A 10,481-nucleotide genomic window follows, 5' to 3' on the forward strand; every position below is an offset into this window, starting at 1 on the left:
CTGGCCTGGCCTGGCCTGGCCTGGCCTGGCCCTGGCCTGGCCTGGCCCTGGCCTGGCCTGGCCCTGGCCTGGCCTGGCCCTGGCCCTGGCCCTGGCCTGGCCTGGCCTGGCCCTGGCCCTGGCCTGGCCTGGCCTGGCCTGGCCCTGGCCCTGGCCCTGGCCCTGGCCTGGCCCTGGCCCTGGCCTGGCCTGGCCTGGCCTGGCCTGGCCCTGGCCTGGCCTGGCCTGGCCCTGGCCCTGGCCTGGCCTGGCCTGGCCTGGCCTGGCCTGGCCCTGGCCCTGGCCTGGCCTGGCCTGGCCCTGGCCCTGGCCTGGCCTGGCCCTGGCCTGGCCTGGCCTGGCCTGGCCTGGCCTGGCCTGGCCTGGCCTGGCCTGGCCCTGGCCTGGCCTGGCCTGGCCCTGGCCCTGGCCCTGGCCTGGCCTGGCCTGGCCTGGCCTGGCCTGGCCCTGGCCTGGCCCTGGCCTGGCCTGGCCCTGGCCTGGCCTGGCCTGGCCTGGCCTGGCCTGGCCCTGGCCCTGGCCTGGCCTGGCCCTGGCCTGGCCCTGGCCTGGCCCTGGCCCTGGCCTGGCCTGGCCTGGCCTGGCCTGGCCCTGGCCCTGGCCCTGGCCCTGGCCTGGCCTGGCCTGGCCTGGCCTGGCCCTGGCCTGGCCTGGCCCTGGCCTGGCCTGGCCTGGCCTGGCCCTGGCCCTGGCCTGGCCTGGCCTGGCCTGGCCTGGCCCTGGCCCTGGCCCTGGCCTGGCCTGGCCTGGCCTGGCCTGGCCTGGCCTGGCCTGGCCCTGGCCCTGGCCTGGCCTGGCCTGGCCCTGGCCTGGCCTGGCCTGGCCTGGCCTGGCCCTGGCCTGGCCTGGCCTGGCCCTGGCCTGGCCTGGCCTGGCCCTGGCCCTGGCCTGGCCTGGCCTGGCCTGGCCTGGCCTGGCCCTGGCCTGGCCTGGCCTGGCCCTGGCCTGGCCTGGCCTGGCCTGGCCTGGCCTGGCCTGGCCTGGCCCTGGCCCTGGCCTGGCCTGGCCTGGCCTGGCCTGGCCCTGGCCCTGGCCTGGCCTGGCCCTGGCCTGGCCTGGCCTGGCCTGGCCTGGCCCTGGCCTGGCCTGGCCTGGCCCTGGCCCTGGCCTGGCCCTGGCCTGGCCTGGCCCTGGCCCTGGCCTGGCCTGGCCTGGCCTGGCCCTGGCCTGGCCTGGCCTGGCCTGGCCTGGCCTGGCCTGGCCTGGCCCTGGCCTGGCCCTGGCCTGGCCTGGCCTGGCCCTGGCCCTGGCCTGGCCTGGCCTGGCCTGGCCCTGGCCCTGGCCCTGGCCTGGCCCTGGCCTGGCCTGGCCTGGCCTGGCCTGGCCTGGCCTGGCCTGGCCTGGCCCTGGCCTGGCCTGGCCTGGCCTGGCCTGGCCTGGCCTGGCCCTGGCCTGGCCTGGCCTGGCCTGGCCTGGCCTGGCCTGGCCCTGGCCTGGCCTGGCCTGGCCTGGCCTGGCCCTGGCCTGGCCTGGCCTGGCCTGGCCCTGGCCTGGCCCTGGCCTGGCCTGGCCTGGCCTGGCCTGGCCTGGCCCTGGCCTGGCCTGGCCTGGCCTGGCCCTGGCCTGGCCTGGCCTGGCCTGGCCCTGGCCTGGCCTGGCCCTGGCCTGGCCTGGCCCTGGCCTGGCCTGGCCTGGCCTGGCCTGGCCCTGGCCTGGCCCTGGCCTGGCCTGGCCTGGCCTGGCCCTGGCCTGGCCTGGCCTGGCCCTGGCCTGGCCTGGCCCTGGCCTGGCCCTGGCCTGGCCTGGCCTGGCCTGGCCCTGGCCTGGCCTGGCCTGGCCTGGCCTGGCCCTGGCCTGGCCTGGCCTGGCCTGGCCTGGCCTGGCCTGGCCTGGCCTGGCCTGGCCTGGCCTGGCCTGGCCTGGCCTGGCCTGGCCCTGGCCTGGCCTGGCCCTGGCCTGGCCTGGCCTGGCCCTGGCCCTGGCCTGGCCTGGCCTGGCCTGGCCTGGCCTGGCCTGGCCTGGCCCTGGCCCTGGCCTGGCCTGGCCTGGCCTGGCCCTGGCCTGGCCTGGCCCTGGCCTGGCCTGGCCCTGGCCCTGGCCTGGCCTGGCCCTGGCCTGGCCTGGCCCTGGCCCTGGCCTGGCCTGGCCTGGCCCTGGCCTGGCCTGGCCTGGCCTGGCCTGGCCTGGCCCTGGCCTGGCCTGGCCTGGCCTGGCCTGGCCCTGGCCTGGCCTGGCCTGGCCTGGCCTGGCCTGGCCTGGCCTGGCCTGGCCTGGCCCTGGCCTGGCCCTGGCCTGGCCTGGCCTGGCCCTGGCCTGGCCTGGCCTGGCCTGGCCTGGCCTGGCCTGGCCTGGCCTGGCCTGGCCTGGCCTGGCCTGGCCCTGGCCTGGCCTGGCCTGGCCTGGCCTGGCCTGGCCTGGCCTGGCCTGGCCCTGGCCTGGCCTGGCCTGGCCTGGCCTGGCCTGGCCTGGCCTGGCCCTGGCCCTGGCCTGGCCCTGGCCTGGCCTGGCCCTGGCCTGGCCTGGCCTGGCCTGGCCTGGCCTGGCCCTGGCCTGGCCTGGCCCTGGCCCTGGCCCTGGCCCTGGCCCTGGCCTGGCCTGGCCTGGCCTGGCCCTGGCCTGGCCTGGCCTGGCCCTGGCCTGGCCTGGCCTGGCCTGGCCCTGGCCTGGCCCTGGCCCTGGCCCTGGCCCTGGCCTGGCCCTGGCCCTGGCCTGGCCTGGCCCTGGCCTGGCCTGGCCTGGCCCTGGCCTGGCCTGGCCTGGCCTGGCCTGGCCTGGCCCTGGCCTGGCCCTGGCCTGGCCTAACCTGGCCCTGGCCTGGCCTGGCCCTGGCCTGGCCCTGGCCTAGCCCTGGCCTAACCCTAACCCTGAGCCCTAACCCTGGCCCTAGCCTGACCCTAACCTAACCCTAACCCTAACCCTAACCCTAACCCTAACCCTAACCCTAACCCCTAACCCTAACCCTAACCCTAACCCTAACCCTAACCCTAACCCTAACCCTAACCCTAACCCTAACCCTAACCGGCATGAGCATGGTGGTTTTCATCCCTATATCCCAACCCTAACCTTATCCCTAACCCTACTATCCCTATATCCTAACATAACCCAATTATTATTTTTTTTTCTTTTCTTCTATATTCTCCTTCTTTCTTTTGAATGTGGTCTAAATGATCATATATTTCTATTTACTACAACCACATCCACACCAACCCCTAACCCTAACCTTAATTACCTTTAGAGTAATATCCACACTAGCCCCTAAACCTAACCTTAATTACCCTTAGAGCAATACCCACATCAGCTCCTAAACCTAACCTGGGGTACCCTTACAATAATACCCCCTTTGGGATGTATTTATTTTATTTTATTTTATTTTATTTTATTTTACTAAGAGCTGTGATTGTGTCCCTTTCCCGCTCTTGGGTGGGTTCTTAGTGGTCAGTTGAGGGAAGGACTGTGCACAACCAGGCCTGGGCCCTTTATTGGACCCAGGCCTTGGATTTTACATTTTCCTATCCCACACACAACAATGCTCATAATGTGGGCTCTGTGGCACAATGGATAGCGCATTGGACTTCTAAATTTCAAAATGTGGCCATTCAAAGGTTGTGGGTTCAAGTCCCAACAGAGTCACTGCCTTAGTCATTTTGCTAAGCACACTTGACCATCGAACAAGTCTATCTGACCACCAAAACTCTTTTCTCAAACAAACACTTTCATCCTCTCAATAGCATGGCCTATTCCTTGATCTGATGACCTCCCATGGAGACTTTGCAGCAGAAGGTGCTGTGGCTCAGTTGGTTAAAGTGCCTGTTTAGTAAAGAGGAGGTCATTGGTTCAAATCCCAGCGGTGCCTTTGTAGTGTGTTGTGGCCACTGAGTCTCTAAGATGTAAATGGCACTTCGTAGAAGGGCCAATTGGTTTGAGGCACTTGCTGACCTCATAGAGACTTGGTGGTGGCACCACTGGAAAGAACACCCTCCAAAATGGGGGGGTAGGGCTTGCTTTCATGCCTCTGCCACCTTCCTGGCAAAAGTTATGGCAATCCGGCATGAGCATGTTGGTTTTCATCCCTATATCCCTAACCCTAACTATAACCACTAACCTAACCGTTGGATTTCTAGTTTGCCAAATTTGGCCATTCAAATGTTGTGGGTTCCAGTTGCAGCATTCGTCATTTTGCTGAGCACACTTGTCCAAAAAACGACAAGGCTATCTGACCACCAAAACTCTGTTCTCAAACAAATATTTTCATGTTGTCAATAGCATGGCCTATTCATTGATCTGATGACCTCCCACGGAGACTTGGTAGCAAAAGGTGCTGTGGCTTAGTTGGTTAAAGTGCCTGCCTTGTAAACAGGAGATCCTGGGTTCAAATCCCAGCAGTGCCTTTGTAGTGTGTCGTGCACCTCAGGAACTTAGACGTTTAGAAATGTGTGCTTTTCTAAAAGCCAACAAAAAAGGTTATTCAAGTAAATTTGCTGCACTTATCAAGGGTACAAGCCAATCCTGTTCACAAATCTTTCCTTGGCTATATTTTGATGATACTCTGACATGCTAAAGCACTTTTCCAACAGGGTACTGTGGCTTAGCTGGTCAAGGTATATTTCTTATAAACAAGATATCCTGGTTTCAAATCTTAGCAGTGCTTATCTGACAGTGACTGTGCTATCTGGCCCCTCCTGAGGATAGGAGGTCCTGACACCTCCTATTGAAAGTGTGTTCAATTCTTAATTCTAGGGAAGTTGATTTCCTTACTACAGCAAGTGTAACCTCAGAGTGTTGAAGACACAACATGACGTGCTCTGTGGCGCAATGGATAGCACGTTGGACTTCTATATTGCAAAATGTGGCCATTCAAAGATTGAGGGTTCAAGTCCCAACAGAGTCACTTCCTTAGTCATTTTGCTAAGCACACTTGGCCAACGAACAAGTCTATCTGACCACCAAAACTCTTTTCTCAAACAAACACATTCATGCTCTCAATAGCATGGCTTGTTCATTGATCTGATGACCTCCCATGGAGACTTTGCAGCAGAAGGTGCTGTGGCTTAGTTGGTTAAAATGCCTGCCTAGTAAACAGGAGATTCTGGGTTCAAATCCCAGCAGTGCCTTTGTAGTGTGTTGTGGCTGCCAAGTCTCTAAGATGTAAACGGCACTTTGTAGGAGGGACATTTGGGTTGAGGCACTTGCTGACCTCATAGAAACTTGGCGGTGGTACTGCTGGAAAGAGCACCCTTGCAAATGGGGGGGTAGGGCTTGCTTTCATGCCTCTATCACCTTCCTGGCAAAAGTTATGGAAATCTGGCATGAGCATGGTGGTTTTCATCCCTATATCCTAACCTTACCTTACCCTAACAGGTTGCATAATGTTGGCTCTGTGGTGCAATGGATAGCGCTTTGACCTTCTAGATGGCAAAATGTGGCCATTCAAAGGTTGTGGGTTCAAGTCCCAACAGAGTCACTGCCTTAGTCATTTTGCTAAGCACACTTGGCCAACGAACAAGTCTATCTGACCACCAAAACTCTTTTCTCAAACAAACACTTTCATCCTCTCAATAGCATGGCCTATTCCTTGATCTGATGACCTCCCATGGAGACTTCGCAGCAGAAGGTGCTGTTGGTTAAAGTGCCTGTTTAGTAAACAGGAGGTCGTGGGTTCAAATCCCGGCAGTGCCTTTGTAGTGTGTTGTGGCCACTGAGTCTCTAAGATGTAAACGGCACTTCGTAGGAGGGCCAATCGGTTTGAGGCACTTGCTGACCTCATAGTGACTTGGTGGTGGCACCACTGGAAAGAACACCCTCAAAAATGGGGGGGTAGGGCTTGCTTTCATGCCTCTATCACCTTCCTGGCAAAAGTTATGGCAATCCGGCATGAGCATGGTAGTTTTCATCCCTATATCCTAACCCTAACCTAACCTAACCCTAACCTAACCCTAACCCTAACTTATGACCTCCCATGGAGCCTTTGCAACAGAAGGTGCTGTGGCTTAGTTGGTTAAAGTGCCTGCCTAGTAAACAGGAGATCCTGGGTTCAAATCCCAGCAGTGCCTTTGTAGTGTGTTGTGGCCACTGAGTCTCTAAAATGTAAACGGCACTTTGCAGGAGGGCTAATCGGGTTGAGGCACTTGCTGACCTCATAGAGACTCGGCAGTGGCACCACTGGAAAGAGCACCCTCGAAAATGGGGGGGTAGGGCTTGCTCTCATGCCTCTATCACCTTGCTGGCAAAAGTTATGGCAATCCGGCATGAGCATGGTGGTTTTCATCCCTATATCCTAACCCTAACCCTAACCTAACCCTGCTTTCGTGCCTCTATCACCTTCCTGGCAAAAGTTATGGCAATCCGGCATGAGCATGGTGGTTTTCATCCCTATATCCTAACCCTAACTAACCCTAACCCTATGGTGGTTTTCATCCCTATATCCTAACCCTACCCTAACCTAACCCTAACCTTCCTGGCAAAAGTTATGGCAATCCGGCATGAGCATGGTGGTTTTCATCCATATATCCTAACCCTAACCCTGTGGTTTTCATCCCTATATCCTAACCCTAACCTAACCCTAACCTCTATCTGACCACCAAAACTCTTTTCTCAAACAAACACTTTCATGCTCTCAATAGCATGGCCTATTCCTTGATCTGATGACCTCCCATGGAGACTTTGCAGCAGAAGGTGCTGCTGCTCAGTTGGTTAAAGTGCCTGTTTAATAAACAGGAGGTCATGGCTTCAAATCCCAGCAGTGCCTTTGTAGTGTGTTGTGGCCACCGAGTCTCTAAAATGTAAACGGCACTTTGCAGGAGGGCTAATCGGGTTGAGGCACTTGCTGACCTCATAGAGACTCGGCGGTGGCACCACTGGAAAGAGCACCCTTGAAAATGGGGGGGTAGGGCTTGCTTTCGTGCCTCTATCACCTTCCTGGCAAAAGTTATGGCAATCCGGCATGAGCATGGTGGTTTTCATCCCTATATCCTAACCCTAACTAACCCTAACCTAACCTAACCCTAACCTACCGTTGGAAAGAGCACCATCGAAAACGGGGGGGTAGGGCTCGCTTTCGTGCCTCTGCCACCTTCTCGGCAAAAGTTATGGCGATCCGGCACGAGCGTGGTGGTTTTCATCCCTATATCCTAACCCTAACCTAACCCTAACCCTAACCTAACCCCATCCCTATATCCTAACCCTAACCTAACCTAACCCTAACCCTAGTAAACAAGAGATCCTGGGTTCAAATCCCAGCAGTTCCTTTGTAGTGTGGTGTCCCCACCAAGTCTCTAAGATGTAAATGGCACTTTGTAGGAGGGCCAATTGGGTTGAGGCACTTGCTGACCTCATAGAGACTCGGTGGTGATGCCACTGGAAAGAGTGCCCTCAAAAATGGGAGGGTAGGGCTTGCTTTCATGCCTCTGCTACCTTCCTGGCAAAAGTTATGGCAATCTGGCATAAGCATGGTGGTTTTCATCCCTATATCCTAACCCTAAACCCTAACCTAACCCAAAAGTTATGGCGATCCGGCACGAGCGTGGTGGTTTTCATCCCTATATCCTAACCCTAACCTAACCTAACCCTAACACCTAACCTAACCTAACCCTAACTCCGGCATGAGCATGGTAGTTTTCATCCCTATATCCTAACCCTAAACCCTAACCCTAACCTAACCCTAACCTAACTGGCCACTGAGTCTCTAAGATGTAAACGGCACTTCTTAGGAGGGCCAATCGGTTTGAGGCACTTGCTGACCTCATAGAGACTGGGTGGTGGCACCACTGGAAAGAGCACCCTTGAAAATGGGGGGTAGGGCTTGCTTTTGTGCCTCTATCACCTTCCTGGCAAAAGTTATGGCAATCCGGCATGAGCATGGTAGTTTTCATCCCTATATCCTAACCCTAACCTAAACCCTAACCCTAACCTACCCCAACCCTAACCTAACCCTAACACTAAGGTGCTGTGGCTTAGTTGGTTAAAGTGCCTGTCTAGTAAACAGGAGATCCTGGGTTCAAATCCCAGCAGTTCCTTTGTAGTGTGGTGTGCCCACCAAGTCTCTAAGATGTAAATGGCACTTCTGAGGAGGGCCAATTGGGTTGAGGCACTTGCTGACCTCATAGAGACTCAGTGGTGATGCCACTGGAAAGAGTGCCCTCAAATATGGAGGGGTTGGGCTTACTTTCTTACCTCTGCTACCTTCCTGGCAAAAGTTATGGCAATCCGGCATGAGCATGGTGGTTTTCATCCCTATACCCTAACCTAACCCTGAGTGTGGTGGTTTTCATCCCTATATTCTAACCCTAATCACTATATCCTTAACCTAACCCTAACCCAGACACAACAGGGTGCATAATGTGGGCGCAATGGATAACACATTGGACTTCTAAATTGCAAAATGTGGCCATTCAAAGGATGTGGGTTCAATTCCCAACAGAGTCACTGCCTTAGTCATTTTGCTAAGCACATTTGGCCATCGAACAAGTCTATCTGACCACCAAAACTCTTTTCTCAAACAAACACTTTCATGCTCACAATAGCTTGGCCTGTTCATTAATCTTATGATCTCCCATGGACACTTTGCAGCAGAAGGTGCTGTGGCTTAGTTGGTTAAAATGCCTGCCTAGTAAACAGGAGATCCTGGGTTCAAATCCCAGCAGTGCCATTGTAGTGTGTTGCGGCCGCCTAGTCTCTAAGGTGTAAACGGCACTTTGTAAGAGGGCCAATCGGGTTGAGGAACTTGCTGACCTCATAGAGACTCAACGGTGGCACCACTGGAAAGAGCACCCTTGAAAATAGGGGGGTAGGGCTTGCTTTCATGCCTCTATCACCTTGCTGTCCGGCATGAGCAGGGTGGTTTTCATCCCTATATCCTAACCCTAACTGACCTCGGAGAGACTCGGCGGTGGTGCCGTTGGAAAGAGCGCCCTCGAAAACAGGGGGGTAGGGCTCGCTTTCGTGCCTCTGCCACCTTCCCGGCAAAAGTTATGGCGATCCGGCACGAGCGTGGTGGTTTTCATCCCTATATCCTAAGGGCCTGACCCCAAGCCTGCCAAGGGCCCCCAAAAACGCTCCCCACAAAACTTCACCAGTCGACTCCAAACGCCCCGAAACGCGCTCCTAGCACGGTCCCCCGGGAGAACCCGCCCTCGCTGGACTTAGAATCCGGCTGTCAGTTTTCGCTATGGCCAACACCATATGTGATGCGGGTCATAGCGAAGCCCCGTATCTCCGCGAGCGTACCTCCCAGAGTCACGGGGCCAGCGCTGGCGTTCTCGGCCACCCTGAAAACCCCCGGGTGGGCCTGACTCCCAGACTGCCAGCACCTTCGGCTTAGCGGCCACCCACGGACCAACGTTTTTCCATAGACTCACATTGTGTAGACTGCCATCCAGTGGGAAAACAAAAACGGGAGTCAACACTGTGTCACAGACTTGCATTCCTTCTCTCTGGCTTCACGTAGTGACCCGTTCAATGGACAGCCTTTGCTGTTACACTCAGATCAAATCAAATCAAATCACTTTATTGTCACACAGCCATATACACAAGTGCAATGGTGTGTGAAATTCCGGGGTGCAGTTCCGATCAACATAGCAGTCGTGACAGTGATGAGACAGTGCCAGTTTACCATAACATCAAATTAACACAACACAATTTAAACATCTGATATGCACATAATTACACTCAACATTACACAAATAATAACATACACTGTACAGTATACAATACGCACTATATAGATACACATTATTCAATAAAAATAAAAAATAAAATGTATAAAAAAGTATATATAGTATATACAGAATGTACAGTATTGTAGTGTATTGACATTCAGCTGTCGGTCGATAGTCAGTTATTAAGAGAGAATATAATATAATAATAATATAATTTATGACACTCCGGTGTGAGGTATAAGAGTAAGGGTCATAAAGCGCAGTGCTGATGTATTTGATCGTGGGAGATCAAAAGTTCAGAAGTCTGATCGCTCGGGGGAAGAAGCTATCATGAAGTCGGCTGGTGCGGGTCCTGATGCTGCGCTACCGCCTACCTGATGGTAGCAGTGAGAACCATCAGGTAGGCGGTATCGCAGCATCAGGACATTCACTCGGTCAATGTCTGTCTCTCATCTGTGTCTCGAAAGGCGCTTCGTCAATAAAACGAATGAATACTACTCTCGTTTCTGTTATGATTGTTCTTATTCCGTCGATGAAAACGAAACAACTTTTGCTCTTCATAAGAAAACAATGGCTTGATAATTGAGAAACTATTGGCAGTACCCTTTAGCATGTACAACTGCTTGACACTATAGCGGCGCCCAGTTTCAATGCCTGTCTATGGGACAGAGAGTTTTTTTTGTTTGTTTTTAACCCCGGGGGGCTAAGGGCTAGGGGCTAGGGTTATCTAGAGATCTAACCCCAACTAACCCCAGCTGTCTGGGGTTAGCCCTAGTGGACTGATGGAGAATTGCACTTTACCACTTACCCCTTTAAACCTAGGGCTCACTTTATGAAATAAAGTTATTAGGGCAATATTTCATGCAGTATATTCTCTCATTTTATTTA

The 10,481-nt window shown here is 55.7% G+C and overlaps 2 non-coding genes across 2 annotated transcripts; both read left to right on the forward strand.

Annotated features, from left to right (window-relative positions):
- Positions 1–4,254: 4,254 nt before the first annotated feature.
- trnat-ugu (transfer RNA threonine (anticodon UGU)) lies at positions 4,255–4,328 on the forward strand. Its single transcript has one exon. It is a non-coding gene; the product is annotated as a tRNA-Thr (tRNA).
- Positions 4,329–7,878: 3,550 nt separating this feature from the next.
- On the forward strand, positions 7,879–7,952 carry trnat-agu (transfer RNA threonine (anticodon AGU)). The gene has a single exon. It is a non-coding gene; the product is annotated as a tRNA-Thr (tRNA).
- The last annotated feature ends 2,529 nt before the right edge of the window (positions 7,953–10,481 follow it).

The sequence above is a fragment of the Myxocyprinus asiaticus genome, unplaced genomic scaffold (assembly GCF_019703515.2).
Source record: "Myxocyprinus asiaticus isolate MX2 ecotype Aquarium Trade unplaced genomic scaffold, UBuf_Myxa_2 HiC_scaffold_182, whole genome shotgun sequence".
NCBI lineage: Eukaryota > Metazoa > Chordata > Actinopteri > Cypriniformes > Catostomidae > Myxocyprinus > Myxocyprinus asiaticus.